We start from the raw sequence: 17,072 nt of genomic DNA, 5'->3' as shown, positions 1-17,072 counted from the left end.
CCCAAAATGGGTCGGTATTTGAGGGATGGTGCAGGATAAGCAGCCTGGCGAGAAAGGGGCAAGATTTTGTACCCAGACATTTACAGGCTAGTGACAGTGACAGAGATTAATAGCTGAGTGGCCTGGGGTAATGGTACAGTGAAATGTGCTAAAGACAGCTCTAGATCTGTGGTGTATCAGAGGGTAACACAAAGTATCCTGAGTGGCCTTCAAATACTGTGGGAACTGGTGCACTAGGAACACCAGAGAGACACTACGTAGATTCATTCCTAACTATTCCAGGTTTACAGGACTCTTTGCTAGCCCAGGCCATAGCCAACAATTCTGGGCTGTTCCATCCCCTTGCACACCTGACTGACTGACTGAGAAATGGGCTGGTGACCAGTGCGGTGGGTCAGGTTCGGGGCCAGAGCCAGGGTCCCCACCCAGGCTAGAAGGGCTCAGCTCTTTGGGGACGAGGCGGAAGGAGGGCTGTAGGCCAGGCATCACTCTGGCCAGTTTACGAGTGGTATTGGTGAGCCCCACGGAGGGAATGGCTGGTTTGCCTCAGCCAGAGGGAGAGGGGCTGGAAGGAGGCAGGGGAGTAAAGAGACAATGGAATGATCTTTGGACCTCCTGTGGGTAGCAGACGCTGGGCATGAGGACAGAGGGAGGAAGCCAGTTTAGATTCTCTGGATTTACAATATCTTGCTGAGGGGGCCGTGTCTTTGTGATGTGTGGAAATCCACTTCGTAGCAGGAAGGGGCTCCTGAATCGCTGTCAGTGATTTAATCCGTGCTCTCAGCCCAGAGCTCGAGCCCCCCTTTGCTGCTGGACGGGGAGCACGTTCTCCCTCAGACATTCACTGAAAAGCACCCTGCGTGGGAGGCTTCGTCTCCCTGTGGGGCTGGGGGCTGGTGGGGAGGAACAGAGATTACTCCCATACCGAGTGGGGAACCGGCTTTGTCCACGTCATGTCCGAGCCAGCGCCGTGGAAATGTGCCTCCTTCGCTCTCATTGTGTGACAGGCTCACCAGCACCTGAGGGGCAAATCCTAGGTCATTAAAACCAGCAGCAGCGGTCGGTCCTTCTGCCGGAGAATTCATTGCCTAGTTTGACCAAATCTCATTGCCTCAGTCAGCAGCATTTGGACCTGCTGGGAATCTTGATTTCAACTAGCTGTGCTAAAAATGCCGTTTCTAACTCTCATGCCAGGACTTGCTTCCTTGTTTCTTCAGCTCCTGATGGGTGTTGGTATGTCACTTGTACTTGTGTGTTACGCGATGAGAAATGTCGGTGTAAACATTTACTGCAATAATTTGTTGCAAGTTACTGTTTGAACTATTCATGGTTGCTGAAAAGTTGAATAACTTGGGCCACTGGTTATGGCAATAGCGGTGATGTGTATGTAGCACTTACAGTAGCAGTGTTCACACCTCGCCAGCAAAGGGTCTCTCAGGGGTTTAGTACTCGCTGAGACTGGGAAACTTGGCTAGAGAGTTTTAGTCTGCGAGTTAGTAACTATAATACAATGTGAAGAAAAATACCTTCCTCCCTCCCCCTCCCCTTCCTTTTTACGTTTCTGTTTCAGGGGAGACTCAGGGGTTCTTTTTCTGTTCTGTGTCTGTGCAGCGCTAGGTCCATGGCTGGCACGCCTAGGTGCTATCATGATGCAAATAATCAATAATCATAGAGTCAGAGAAGTGTAGGGCTGGACGGGACTTCGAGAGGTCATCTAGTCCTGTCCCCTGCACTCAAGGCAGGACTATGTAATAACAGACCACTCCGAACAGGTGTTTGTCTGACACATTCTTAAAATATCTCCAATGACTGGGATTCCACAACCTCCCTAGGCAATTTGTTCCAGTGCTTAACCACCCTGACAGTTCGGAAATATTTCCTAATGTCCAACCTAAACGGTCCTTGCTGCAATTTAAGTCCATTGCTTCTTGTCCTGTCCTCAAAGGTTAAGGTGAACAAGTTTTCACCCTTCTCCTTGTGACACACTTTTATGTACTTGAAAACTGTTATCGTGTGTGTGTGTGTGTGTCCCGCCCCATCTCCTCTTCTCCAGATTAAACATACAGGGCGTTATCCCAGTGGAACGTCCCATGTCGAGGAGCCCCTTGATGGCAGCGACATGGTTCGCAGAATTGTGGAGTGAGGCCACCCAGCTCGTTCGCACTGGTGATTCAGATCCAGGGTTTGAATCCGGCTCTCCGGGGTGAACAGCCTCAGCTTTAACTCACCCTCCACCCCAGCTTTGTTCCTCTTGGAGCATTGTGCAGCTGATTAGCCCGGAATTTAGTGGCTCTGGCCACTCACAGGGCTTGTGCTAGGATCTCCACTGGAGCTGTCACGGCAGCACTGATGTCAGTTCCTGCCCACTCAGCTGCATGCTGTGCCAGCTACCTGGTGACCTCAGACAACCCAGTTTTTGCATTGCCTCAGAGCTCATGGGGCCGCAGGCTTGCCATACCTGTGCAACAACTTAATTGTTTGAAGTTGCTTTCATGCTATCTTGACTCCTGTTGTTAAAGTGCTTTTCAGTGGCAAATTGATCTGTCGCCCATTGCCCGTGTGCTGGTGAAGGGACTCATGGGACTTCTCCTTGCAGGTGCAGCAACCCCTTATTACATGGCTAAAGGAATCAAGAACAGCAGAGCTGAGGGCCTGCACCACCTCTTATTATAACTTACAGCCAACCCCACACTCATCTGTTCCTTTTGCTTTTGTTTGGAAGGGAAAATAGAATAAAAGGATGAAGTAGGTGACTGCCGCCCCCTCCCCGCCCCGTGATTTTGCAGACATGTGAGAGCATCATCAGGCTATTATTTCTGAAGCAGATATTCTGTGTGTCTGCAGCAGCTGCCAGAGCCACCTGGGCAGATCAGTGGCCTGCAAGCTAAAAAAAACAAAAAACCAAGTCTCCGAGATGGTGTGACATTGAGTTAGCTGTGGGCTGTTGAGCAGCTTCTTCTCTGAAAAGCCTGGGGGTCTTACCAGGAGAGGTGCGGGCACCTGCAGCTCCTCTTGTCTTTAGTTGGAGTTGTGGGAGCTCAGCACCTCTGAAAATCAGGCCCTGCAATTGCACATTATGGGTGGGATTTTCAAAAACGCCTTAAATGAGTGAGGTGCATCAGTCAAAGGGCACTTCTGAAAATCCCTGCAGCTAACTGAATAGATAATCAATACCGCTCTTGCAGAGGTGTCTTTCTTTGAATACGATGTGTACAGCATATGTGGTTACAGGGTGTGTGTGTGTTCATAGTGTCTGTTCTGCATCATTGATGCTATCAGTATGTCTCAGACTTTTTCAGATTGAAGACCGTTTCTCAAACTAGTGCTCCTCTCACTGATTCCTCCCCTCCCACATTCCTCACCTTCCCCATGGCTACTGTAGTGAAAAAGTCAGGTTCAGGCACTATGGAGGAGACAAGCTGGAAATAAACAGGCTTTGGGAGTAGAAGATCAGCTGAGGTGCTTTTACGGTGATTGATCATACTGTGTCCGCCATTTGAATCAGCCTCTGTCCCAGCCAAGCAGCCCCTCTGCCCCCATTGCTGGTTTCCATCCGTTTCCCTTTCTTTTCCCACAGCTGCACGTTTCCTCTGTGGATGCTGCCCAGCGAGTCAGCTGGCAATGGGGTGAACAGCTCACTCAACTCCCCACCTCCTGCTGCCCCATACTGGTTCTTTGTGCTGCATGTCTGGACTGCAGCGTCCAAGGAGAGAGACCCCTGATGGCCTCTCCAAACCCATGTCTCCTGGACAGCAGCCCCTTGGAGCATGGCTGTCCATTCTTTGGGCCACCCTGCATTGCTGAGTTGAGAACACCTTGCTAAGGTTATGGAAGCAGGCTCAGCATGAGGTGTGCAAGGCCCAGTTTTCAACATGAATGCCTCGCTGGATGTCCACCTCCCACAGTTGGACACTCAGTCTGGCACCCGAGTGCCTAAAATAGACATTCATGCACCAAAGTGCTGAGCGAAGTGCCCAGATGGGGCATTGGGTGGAGAGGTTTGCAGTTGGGCTCCCCATGTAATTCATTTCCTCCAAAGGTGCTCTGGGGAAAGGATGGATCATAGAAGCATAGATTATTAGGGTTGGAAGGGACCTCAGGAGATCATCTAGTCCAACCCCCTGCTCAAAGCAGGACCAATCCCCAAATGGCCCCCTCAAGGACTGAACTCACAACCCTGGGTTTAACAGGCCAATGCTCAAACCACTGAGCTATCCCTCCCCCCCATGGCATGGTGAAGGCACAGGCCTGTGTTCCATTCATGGCTCCGTCACTGTACTACTTCGGGCAATTCACGGAGCCCTCTTGGGCTTGGTTCCATTTTGGGGGCACTGTTGTACTGTTGAAGTAATAGAGAAACTCTGATTGTAAAGCTATATGAGACAGAGCTCTCCTTCCATCGTGCACTAGTGCTGCTTTCCTCAGGACACGTCCTCAGTTACTCTGAGAGTTACTGATGAGCAAAGGCTACAGAACAGCCCTCAAAGGATGGATCAGATCACAGGTCCGTCTACCCTGGTGTCCTGTCTCTGGCTGGTCAGTACCTCTGAGAAATTTGAAACATTTGATTGAGGATTGCAGGAGGCTCAGGGAATAGTTGAGGACATGGAGGTAGGAGAAGACATTCTTCTAACTGAGAATACAAAGGGTATGTCTACACTACAACATTTTGGTGATGCAAGTTACGTTGGCATACAGATTCTGCAGTTGGTACATCGCCTGTGTGCATCCATGCCTGGCTCCTTGTGCCAGCACCATGTGGGCTCAGCAGGAGTGCTTGCATGATGCGCAATGTGGTGCACCCTGGGTAGGTGTCACAGTGCGCCACCCGCCATCATTCTGTGCACTTTTTGCATAGTTTTGTCAATGCATGATGGGGCAGAAATGAGTCACAGAGGGGTTACTGGGACCAAGGGGTCAACTTCCCATAATGCAGTGTTCTCCATCCCATAATATTATATCTATCCCATAATTTTCTCACCTGTTTTCAATTTCCCATAAACCCATGCTGAACTTGTTGCTGTCCACCATCTCTGACAAAAGCACAGAGCCTGCACAACGCTGCACTATTGTCATGAGCACTGCAAGCACAGGACACACGATCCTCCAGTATTTGCAGAGCCACCGGAAGAATTGCAGGGAACATGATGATTCCACAGAGGACAGATTGCTGGGGGACATAGCATGGACCAGTTTGAGATTGTTGGTGTTCACGGAGCAGCTGCAGACAGTGGAGTGCTCAGGGTATCTGGGATCAAGAAACAAGCACTGACTGGTGGGATCACATCACAATGCAGGCTTGGGATGACAAGCAGTGGTGGCAGAATTTTTGGATGCTCAAAGCCACATTCCTGGATCTGTGTACCGAGCTCACCCCGGACATCCAACACAGGGACACCAAACTGAGAGCTGCACTGACAGGGGAGAAGCGGGTGATGACAGCGCTGTGGAAACTTGCAATGCCAGATTGCTACAAGTCAAATAATGTTGGAGTGGGAAAATCCACTGTGGGGGCTGTTGTCATGCAAGGGTGCAGGGCCATTAATTCTCTCTTGCTGTGCAGAGCTGCGACTCTTCGGCAATGTGCAGGACATAATGGATGGCTTTGCAGCAATGGGATTCCCAGACTGTGGTGGTGCAATAGATAGCACATCCCTATGTTGGCCCCAGAATACATCAACAGAAAAGGCTACTTTTCCATGGTTATGCAAGCGTTGGTGGATCACAGGGATGCTTCGCTGACATCAGTGTGTGCTGATCAGAGAATGTGCTTGACTCACATCTTTAAGAACACAGGAAAGCTACAAGCAGAGACTTTCTTTCCCAACCAGCTGATTACCATAATAATAATAATAGGAGATATACCCATCTCCTAGAACTGGAAGGGACCTTGAAAGGTCATCGAGTCCAGCCCCCTGCCTCCACTAGCAGGACCAAGTACTGATTTTTGCCCTAGATCCCTAAGTGACCCCCTCAAGGATTGAACTCACAACCCTGGGTTTAGCAGGCCAATGCTTGGCAATGTTGAAATGCCAATAGTGATTCTGGGGGGCCCAGCCTACACCTTTCTCCCCTGGCTCATGAAGCCATGCACTGGCCACCTCAGCAGTTCCAAGAAAAGATTCAGCTCCCACCTAGCGGGTGTAGAATGCCGGCTGAATGTGCCTTTGGTAGATTGAAAGGGCGCTGGCGTTGCCTACTCACCAGATTGGATCTCAGTGTGAAAAATATCCCAGTGGTTACAGTTGCCTGTTGTATCTTGCATAATATCTGTGAAGCAAAGGGGAGAACTTGTCGCAGAGGTGGAGGGGGCCTGTCTGCTGAGTTTGACCAGCCAGACACAAGCGCTATTAGAACTGCCCACCATGGAGCTCTATGGCTCAGAGAGGCTTTGAAAGAGCACTTAACAGTGAGCCACAGGAATGCATTGTGGGGGACGGGGCTCTCCCTGGCCCTGCTGTTTTGGGGCCTGTTAGGAACTGTGTGGTGCTTGGTGTACAGGTATGACCATAACACTGACAATGCACCTATTAATTTTGTGGTGCTTGCTGTACATTTATGATTCTTACCCTGTGTTTGTCACAGTGAATTGTGAGTGTACAAGACCACTATGTCTGTGGGCATTATAAACTGTGTGTTACAACCTAATAAAGATGAATAACTTTCAAAATAAGAGAGTTTTATTTAATAATGAAAACAGCACCTAACAAATAATCTAAAGAACATACCAGTAAATACTTTTTAACTTTGAAAAATCTGGGAACCCTTAATAAATAAAGAAGGGAATGGAAGACTGGCGTGCATTGCAGCCATGCATACATCGACCATGGCTCTCTGAGGTCAGAGGATTGGAAGCTGCAGCTGTCCATGCTTTCCCCTGGTGTGGAGTGATAGGGGTAGGCGCGCTGGCCCCGAGGCCATAAGGAATGCTGGGGGTGGGGTGGGAGTGTAGGGAGGCGCTGTGCTGCAGTTCTCCACGCTCTGCAGTGGCAGTCAAGCCCAGGATTGTTGAACCTGGAGATCCACAAGAGTCTGCAGCATCTGTGTGTGCTGGCGGCAGAGCTGTAATGAAGCATTTTAGCATCTGGGTGAGCAAACGTATTTGCACCCTCTAGAGATAATGTGGGGGGGGCATGCGGGGTCACATCTCCCCCCAGATATCTGCCTTCCATTTAACGCAGAGGTTTTCAAACTGGGAGCTGCCCATCCCGCTCGAGCCCCTGGCTCTTCGTGGTGGGAGCTGGGGCACTGGCTGGCTGCCCGGCACCCTCCCTGCCCTGCTCCCTGAGCAGGGCCACCTCTACATGGCCAGACACTCCTCAGGCAGGGCAGGCAGCACTGCTCCAAGCTGCACCTGGACATGCTCTTGCCTCTCCCCCTAAGGAGCCTGGCACCAGAACCAGCCCCTGCCTGCGGTGCGCCCCACAGTTTGAAAACCTCTGTGCTAAAGGGAAGACAGAAACAGTCCCCTCGCAGCTTTGCGCCCCGGGCAGCTGCTCCACTCGCCCCTGTCCTGGGCCTTCCTCCTGTCCCCTCTGTCCTCCTCCATGCAGTCTGCAAGACTCGCCCTCTGTTCAAGGCCTGAGGCAGCACTGGCTTGCAGGATCCCGCGGAACGTGACCTCCCGGGTCATCGTATCTGTGTCAGTCATTCCGCTGGCGGGGAAGATGTACCCCTCAAGGGAGCAGCTACAGGTAAAACACAGAGGTACCATTGTCAGTACAGGATGTTGAGCAGGTGAAACAAGATTTGCAACTCCCCCCTCCCCTTGCTCCCGTAAAGCGCTAAACAACGCGCGCTTATGGGCACTGCTGCTTTGCAGTGCTTGTTCCTGGCCACTTCCAGCACCAGCCATGGTGAGTACGGCCGCCGGGTGAGGGAATTGCTCGGTTAGCATGAAACGGAGTATAGGGCCTGGGCACTGAGGAATGGCTGCATTTCCCACAGGCGATGGTGGTGGTAGCTGATATCTAGAGCAGGGGTCGGCAGCCTTCAGAAGTGCTGTGCCGAGTCTTCATTTATTCACTCTGATTTAAGGTTTCACGTGCCAGTCATACATTTTAACATTTTTAGAAGGTCTCTTTCTATAAGTCTATAATATAGAACTAAACTATTGTTGTATGGAAAGTAAATAAGGTTTTTAAAATGTTTAAGAAGCTTAATTTAAAATTAAAGTAAAATGCAGAGCCCCCCCGGCCCGGTGGCCAGGCCCCGGGCAGTGTGAATGCCACTGAAAATCAGCTCGCGTGCCGCCTTCGGCACACGTGCCATAGGTTGCCTACCCCGGTCTAAAGTAACAAAGGGAGAGAGAGCACGGCTGCTGCCGGCGTCCCGGCGCCCAGGCTCATTTGCCGCTCGCCTGTTTAGGGCAGTGCTGCCTGCTGATGTTATTGCTGCCTGGCGTGGGGCAGAAATAAGGCTGCCATCCCTAGAAGCCTTCAGGAGCAGGTTGCAGAGTGCCCTACCTCCATGGACGTTTCATCAAGATCTCACAGGCGGTTCGCTGTGTGCATAAACAGACTGCTCCATACGCCCTAGAGGGAAATGGGAAGCAGATAACTACTGGCCTCTCTTTGTTGTACCACTACCTCTTCTGGTGCATGTCAATTAATTAGAATCCTGATAAGTTGGGGTGCCAACGCTGTAACGGGAATTTCATTTACACACATACTGAGGTTCCTTCCCCTGCTTTGGGCTTGTCTGTGCTGGACTCCAGTGGAGTCCAAACAGGCCCTGCCTGGCTCGCAGCACAGCTAGATCTCCCAGTTGCCTGTCCCCCTCCCCTCATACTTTTCCTCTTCCTCCTCTTCCTCCTTTCTGTTCATGGCAGGGGCCTGTGGCTTGGGCTCTTCGGAGGTATCCATGGGGGGGCTCTCCACTAGGTAGGATGTGCAGCTCTTCGTAGAAGCGGCGGGTCTGCGGCTCAGCACCCAATCGATTGTTGGCCTCCTTGGCTGTCACAGGGCACTGCTGCTGGTCCCCATCACCGCCCTTCTCCCGCATCCCCCGAGCAGGCTGCTCAGAGCTGTCCATGTCCCTGTGGCTGATTCGGAACAATGCCTGCACAGCCTCTTCTCCCCACAGGCCCAGGAGATCCAATATTCTCTGTGGCGTGTCTGAAGCGTGTAGCCGGCATGGTCGGCCGGGCAGCTCCACACAGCAGCGGAGAGCTGCTAGATGTGCTTGCTCAGCTGGACAATTAGGAAAAGGCATTTAAAAAATGTGGGGGCTTTAAAGGAGGGGGGAGGGGCTTGTGGTCTACGTGACCCCCTGCCCCCCCGGGCAGTGGAGTTAACCATTGAGACACTTGACATAGGTAACGCAGTGTCTGCACTCATGCTGCGTCGACCTCCGAACGTTGAGCGTAGGCCGGCGCTGCTCGGGGGGGGGGGGGTGTTACAGCCTCGGCGTATCCCCGGGGCGCTTACATTGGCGGGAGACTCGTGCACAACTACATCAACGCAAGGTGGCTTATGTCAGCTTAACTTTGTAGTGTAGACCAGGCCAAAGGAAGGGAAAATTTGCTAAAGATCTGGTGAGCAAGATGGGTTCAGAGCTATCAGGAGGGTGAGCGGGGCCTCCATGGGGTGATGGCTATCATTATAGTGGAAACAGTGGAGGGAACACACCATCGTTGTATTCTAGAACGATGCATAGAAATGGGCTCCTGTATCATTGACGTGCTGAAGCTTCCACTGCAGTGTGCAGGTTGCACTGAGGGGGTGCACTAGCCTGGCTTGAGTGGCAAGCTCAGGATTTCTAGAACTGTAAATACAAGGACTAATTCCAAAGGATTTGGTCCTCTTGTCTCCCTGCATTCCGGGGATTCCTGGCAATGGATGATTAGCTAGAATGTGTGTGACCTGTGAAATAATCTGATCAGCAGCTGCAGAATTCCAGGGTCTCTGCAGATCATTTGGTGGGAGCTTGCAGGAAGTTGTGATGACCCTGGAGTGGAGTGTGCTGTCCCAGTCTCACACTTCAGTCTGTCTTTTATTGTGTTGCTTGGTTTTGCCACAGGCCAGAATGCAATGACCTGATGTCTCACCTGTGCAGCACAATGCCTGTATCCTCTGAGAAACTCTCTAGCAAAATAGTTTTCTGATGGCTCCCGAGTAGGGTTGCCAATTTTGGTTGGACGTATTCCTGGAGGTTCATCACAGGACATAATCTTTAATTAAAGAGTAATCTTTAATTCCTGTAGAAGCAGCAAAGAATCCAGGAGACTCCAGGAGAATCGTGGAGGGTTGGCAACCCTACTCCTGAGAGATTGAAGGCAAAGTTCAGTATTTAGCAGAAGGAAGTTGTATGGAGAGAAGGGGAATAAGAGGAATGGGTGAAGTACTGGCAGCTTCTCCCTTCATGGCTTGTGTCTGCAGCATTGTTCTGTGAATAGGAATTTCATGCAGTTGCTCTCCTGAGCCGATAGGTTGAAAAAGCAGCCCAAAGAGGCTTATGGCTGGTAGCTGCTGATCCATTTTACACAGGAGATTAACTAGCGTCACGGTTCTAAAAATAGTCTTCCTGGCTTACGGTGAGGCTGGCTGTTCCCATAGCAACTGCCTTGTGCTTAGTGTCCTATAGATAAAAATCAAAACCAAGGTGCTTGTAAGTTTGGTTGCAAAACAAAGTATGAAATAAAGTGATGAGCAGAGTAAGTCCCGGGGTGGCCTGTGTTGTTCAGGGTTTGTGTGGTACGTGGGTTAAGTGCACGTATCCAAATAAAAACCACGGGCACCTGCCGTTAGGAGATCCATTACAATTAATAATAAATAAATGACTTTGTAAAATGTCAGACTGATAAGTAAGTGGATACCGACCAAGTCTGTGGGTAGGGCATTAGATAGAGGGTTAGGAGACCTGGGGTCTGTTCCGGACTCTGCCACCGATCTGCTAGATGCCCTTGGGCAAGTCACTTTCTCTTTCAGTGCCTCTGGTTCCCCTCCCACCCATTGTCTGTCCTGTCTGGTTAGATAGTAATCTCTTTGAGGCCCCGAAGCTGGAAGGCGCCTAAGCACCCATTGATGCCAATGGGACTTCAGTGCTTTCCTGAATCAAGGTCTGGGGACTCTCTCTACCATGGGTGTGTTTAGTGCTTAGAGCAATGGGCCATTGATCTTGGTTTGGTCCTGTAAGTACTGCTCTGTACAATAATTAATAACCTGAGTAAAACGATGCACAGCACCGTTATGGGTACTGACTTCCCAAGGGGTTTCTGCTGTATTTCAAGGTAAGTTAGCAGGTAGTTTAGGGGAAGAAAAACACTTCATACAGAAATGTCTTTATTATGATTTGTAGTTTGGTAGCACCTAGAGGCCAGGGCCCTGGTGTGCCAGGCGCTGTACAAATATAGCACAAAGAACAGTTTACAATGTGGGGATTTTTTAAGCTGTGAAAAGACCTTCTTGATTTCTGCATTTCTCAGCAGTGTGCAAAGCCAGAAAGTGAACTGACTAGAGTGGTGGCTAGTGTGCATTATTTGTATCAGGGTAGCTCCTAGAGCCCCATGGGCTGGGCACAGTACACACAAAGGCATGTCCTCTCCCAGGGAATGTACAGGGAACCTGACCGGCTAGTGGCACTCAACACACGGTCTTCAGGCCAGTAACTAAAGAAGTGGAATAAATATTGAACAGTAAATTAGATTTTTAAATTCAATTTAAAATTGGATTAAAAATACTGGAGTGGGAGCTTTCTCACTGCTAGGCAGCAGAAGTGGGGTGTTAACTCTGAAGAGATGCTGCCTCCCAGCCATTTGTCAGGTGATTGAATTAAGTAGGTGCTGTTATAAAGTAAATAAAAACCAAACAGTCTGACAGAAAACTCTTCACTTGGGATTGTGCAGGTTTCAGTTCCTTAGGGCTTGGCTACACTTGGTGGAGGCTTTCCAGCGCTGCAACTTAGTAACTGTCCACACCTGCAAGGCACATCCAGTGCTGCAACTCCCTGGCTGCAGCGCTGGCTGAACACCTGGTCTGGTTGGGGTATAACGAGTGCAGCGCTGGTGATGCAGTGCTGCTCGTCGGGTGTGGCCACACACCAGTGCTGTTATTGGCCTCCAGGGTATTAGGAGATATCCCAGAATGCTTTTAACTAATTACTCTCTTTGTTTTGTTATGCAGCCTCTCTTTGTTTTGTTGTGAACTCGGGGCTCCGGGAGCTGCTTATCTAAAAAACAAACACAGCTCCTGTTTGCCGTGATCAATCTGTAACTCAGTGAACAATCAAATGAGATAAACCCTGTGAATGAGGCAGTCAGGGGAATGAGTGAGTGTTTGCTTGATGAGAGAAACAGCGGGGGCGGAGCAGAGAAAGGGAGTCCCTTGGAGCAGCTGCTTATCTGGTCTGCAGGCTGTTTGCAGTTAAGCGTAAGGGGTCGGGAAAATTTTCTGATTTTGCAAGGCAGGGAGCTAATACACAGTGTCGGCTCCAAAAATCCACTCTCTCTCTCTCTCCCCCGCTCCCTGTCACACTATACCCCACCCCCCTCTTTTGAAAAGCACGTTGCTGCCACTTGAACGCTGGGATAGCTGCCCATAATGCATCACTCCCAACAGCACTGCAAATGCTGCAAATGTGGCCACACTGCAGCGCTGGTAGCTGTGAGTGTAGCCACACACCAGCGCTTTCCCTACACAGCTGGACGACCAGCGCTGTAACTCCCAGCGCTGCAACTCTCAAGTGTAGCCAAGCCCTAAGTCCCTGTGGTGTCAGAATCCTGTTAGTCTAGTTGGCCATAGAGTCTTCTTGGAAAAACAGGGTAGACAAGACCAGAATTTCTAATGTAAAAAAAAAAAAGTAGGAAAACCCCACAACTTACAAAAACAAAATTAGACACATCCCGCTCTTGATATGACATAAAGAGGCAAAAGAGGGCATAATCCCAACGTGTATTTTCCTTTGCTCATCAAAGTCCTTTTAACCAGGCATGACCTGCTTCGTGCCAGAGAGAGCCAAAGCCACTTTCCGTGGTTGTGCTGCCCAAATACATTTCTGATCTCTTCATGTGAATGTTACCAGGGATTCAGAGCAATATTAAGGTGGACGGTTTGTCAGGCGTCGTTTCAGTTGGAGTGCCCATTGTGATACTGTATTATCATAAGCACTGCAACAGCCCAGTGAATTACTGTGCAAATGGAAACATTTCATTGCAAGTCAATTTTCTCCACTTTTGCTGATTTGAAGAATCGGTGTAAATTAACTTTCACTGATTAGTTCTGACAACAGGCAGGAGGCAGCCCTCAGCTGCAGAGCCTGGCCATGACACCAAAGTAATATATGATTGGTATTTCTGAAGCGCCCAAGGGCTGCTCTTTGCCAGAAGCTGGGGATGGATCACCTGTTCATTCTCTCTGGGGCACCCGGCATTGGCCACTGTCGGCAGACAGGATACTGGGCTAGATGGACCTTTCGTCTGACTCAGTGTGGCCGTTCTTATGTATGTTCTTATGCATTGCAGTCAGTGGCAAAATCTCATTGACTTCACTGTAGCCAGAATTTGACCCTAGTTGTGCAGGGCCCAGCGAAGTCAGTGGGAGCAGGACTGGCCAACCAGGGCTGAACTGGCAGGGCGTGGGGGCAGGGGGCAGCTGGAGGTGAGCTGGACACAGGAGCAGAACTGTGCGGGGCTTTGTGGGCGAGGAGCGTGGCCGGAGACCGAAGCAAAAGCCGGCTCTCGAGGGAGAGGGTGATGTGGCTGGACCAGCGGGGGGAAGATGGGTCTGGCTGCGACGCGATGGACAGTGGCGAGTTCGGTGTGTGAAGGAAGGAGGCTGTCGCGGAGGGAGTTGCGCTCATCAAGGCCAGAGGTGACCAGGTCTGACCCAGTCTGGATGTTCTTATGTGGTGCGTTGTTGACCTTCGGAGGGTTTTAACAAGCTTGTCAAAGTGAAATCAGATATTTCCTGACAGAATTGGCACAAATGTATGAAACGGAAAAACCTCCCTGAAAAGTCCCTTGGATTTGGTCACCTTGGGGAACTCTTTATTGTCCTTCCAGTGGTGACCTTTAGACATAAGCTCTTCTACCTGGCAGGGTTCACTGGACGAGGTGATTCTTTTCAGAAGTCACTGTGCAGAAAGAGACGTGAGAAATCAGAATCTTGCCAGTTTCTGTAGTTGTCCCAGTTCCTGTTAAAACTACATGGGAAGAGCTCAGTGCTCTGGTCAGTCTTTGACTTCGTCATGCTGGGAAAAGAAATGAATGAGAAGGTGAAAACAGGTGTTTCTGGGACAGTGAGTCGTCACATTGACGCTGCTGCAGTATCAAACAGGGTGAGAGCAGCCTGGGAAAAGACAAAGATTCTGACTGCATTTCCACCAGACCCCACTCTGCTGCCTGGTGATAATGTACAAAGGTGCATTCCTTAGGAAGGTCTATAGGAGCATTCGCAACTCTTCCCTTTCCTGCATGCACACGAGAGAGGATATGCAGCTGTATCTATAGATAGGAGTGTTCCCATCCACCCTACCCTAACGCCTACATTTTTTTGTAAATGGACACAGACAGAAAGGAACACAAGAAGGAAAGGTGAGGAGGAGTTTAAGAATGTAACAGGGAATAGATAGATAAATTGATCTTCACTAAACTACATCAAAACAAACATTTCATTAGCTCCAGGATTCCTAATGCCTTCTGTGAGACCAGGATTTTGTTTTGTTGAGGCATCACTTGAGCGATGGGAAATTAAAATTGCACACGCTGCAGAGCATGTTTCAGTAAAAGTACCCAGTGTTCAGTTAAACCCTCCCTCTCACCCAGGCACTGTCTCCATTGGGGTTAGAGAGTTTGCAGGTGAAATCCTGCCCTCATTGAAGTCAATGGCAAAACTCCTCACTGGTGCCGGCATTCGACTCTCTGTATGTCCCCAGACAAAAAACGTTAGGCTAGAGTGAAGGTTGGGAATCCACACCAGCAACTTAAGGGCACCCAAGCAGCCTTCACTCTGCCATGTCATGATGCCATGTAATGACTATATGCTTATGATTAAAGTGTTTTAGTGTTTGTGGTCTCAAATTAGATTAAACTGCTCTTTAAAGACACGTTTGATTTTTTTCCCCCCTCATAGCATCGCTATAGGTAGAGCCCTGCGCAGATACAAAATTTGTATCCACATCTGATCTGCGATCTGCAAACCTGGTCCGCGGCTATAAAGCGAATCTCCACAGTTTTGCATGACGCTAACAATGGGGTAGAGTTAAAGTTGTTTGGATGCTTTAACTGTGCATTTTTTACTTTAGCATGTTTGGATTTTTTTCCTAGTGTAACATTAACATTGAATTTCCTGGGTCTATAATGCTTGGTTTGGGGATAATTTTGGATAATTACAGCATCCCTGTAATGCTTTTATCTGTAAATTACATATATTAGTAATTTAAAGGTAAAAACATTTTACCCTTACATTATAGGGATGCTATAATTATATATATATGACCATGTTAATTTAACCATTCCATGAGAACCTGGTTTTCTACATCTTCAAGTTTCTGTGATCGAATTCCTACCTGTTAGGAGCAGGAGGCTAGTAAACACACTTTGCTTTTTTTCTTCCAGTTTCAGAGAGACCTCGGAGGCTGCAGGAGGCCGGCTTGAATTTAAGGCCCTGAGTTGCAGCCCCAGTACAATAGTTTGAAAACCCATTTTGTGATTTGAACAAATTATGTTTGGAAGTCACGGAGAGAGAGTAAACCTGGATCCCAATATGTCAGTGTTACAGAACTGCTCTCTCCTGCTCGTCTCCAGCAGCTCTGGGCCGCTGGTTAAGCAGACAGATCTATTTTATAACTGGCCCTTCCCTTGGGGACACCTCCTGTGGGCTTTCAGGCTTTTTTCAAAGCTTCTTTGTTCCCCCTTCAGTGCTCATTTTCTGCTCCTGTTTCTTTCTAAGCAGGCTATTGGTTTGTGTGTGGCTGTTCTGAACTCTGGTAGCTGCAGCCATTATATAAGAGAGAATAAAGGGAATAGACCTCGTCTGACCTAACGCACCCTGAACAGAACAATAGCACAGCTCTCACCATTCGGCCCAGATGCATTCGCTTGGCAGGAAGGAATCTTTTTTTCCAGGCTGGAGCTGTTTATGTAACTTTGTGTAGCAGCAAGAAAGCCCACAAGCACTGATCAGAGCCGAGTGCCTAGAGAGAGCAAGAGGCAGAATTTAAGCAGCCTTGATAAACAGATGTACCAGACTAAGGAAAATACTAGTGGCAAAGGATGGAAAAAAGCAGAACAGTTTGTCACTAAGGGACACGGTCCCCTCTGGCACATACAATCTGGACTGTACAGTACTGGTTTCAGTCCAAACCTGCCTGCACAGGCTCTGAATCTATCCCTGTCTTTTATTTTATTATTATGAATAGTGGATCAAATCCGGAGGCCCTTATTCAGCTATTATTCAGTCCTTAGGCAAAAACACTTAGGGCTTGGCTACACTTGCAAATTTGCAGCGCTGCAGCAGGGTGTGAAAACACACCCTCTGCAGCGCGACTACAAATGCGCGCCTAAGCGCCAGTGCCAGCGCGCCCTGCCCCCAGCAGCGCCCAGCGCTGTCACCCCTGGGGGAGGAGCAGGGAGCTGGACTGCGCTGGTTTCTCCCAGCGGCTGGGCTGGCTTTTAGGCTTCAGCGCGCGCGGCGCGGGGCGCTGCCGCGGCAGCGCTAGCCAAAGCCTTAGAAGCCATGAACTCTGCCTGAGTGATAGCTGAGTATAAACTGAGTATGACCCTGGATAGGTCGGCTAGTCCAGTTCCCTGCACTGAGGCAGGACCAAACAGACAATCCCTGACAGCTATTTGTCTAACTTGCTCCAGTGACGGAGATTCCACAGCCTCCCTGGGCAATTTATTCCAGTGCTTAGCCACCCTGACAGTTAGGAGTGTTTCCTAATGTTCAGCCTAAACCTCCCTTGCTGCAAGTTAAGCTCATTGCTTCTTGTTCTGTCCTCAGTGGTTCAGGAGAACAATGTATCGCCCTCCTCTTTATAACAGCCTTTTAAGTACTGTTATTGTGTCCTCACCCGCTCAGTCTTCTCCAGACTAAACAAATCCAGTTTTTTCAATCACTCCTTGTAGGTCACCT

General features: G+C 49.6%; 1 protein-coding gene across 5 annotated transcripts in view; it reads left to right on the top strand.

Moving 5' to 3' along the window:
• Nucleotides 1–17,072, top strand: part of LOC120386069 (oxysterol-binding protein 2-like) — a 354,730-nt gene that overhangs the window by 191,708 nt on the left and 145,950 nt on the right. The gene's annotated exons all lie outside the window — the stretch shown is intronic.

Source organism: Mauremys reevesii, linkage group 18 (genome assembly GCF_016161935.1).
Source record: "Mauremys reevesii isolate NIE-2019 linkage group 18, ASM1616193v1, whole genome shotgun sequence".
NCBI lineage: Eukaryota > Metazoa > Chordata > Testudines > Geoemydidae > Mauremys > Mauremys reevesii.
The sequence above is the reverse complement of the archived record's forward strand: the minus strand, read 5'-3'. Positions and strand labels throughout refer to the sequence as shown.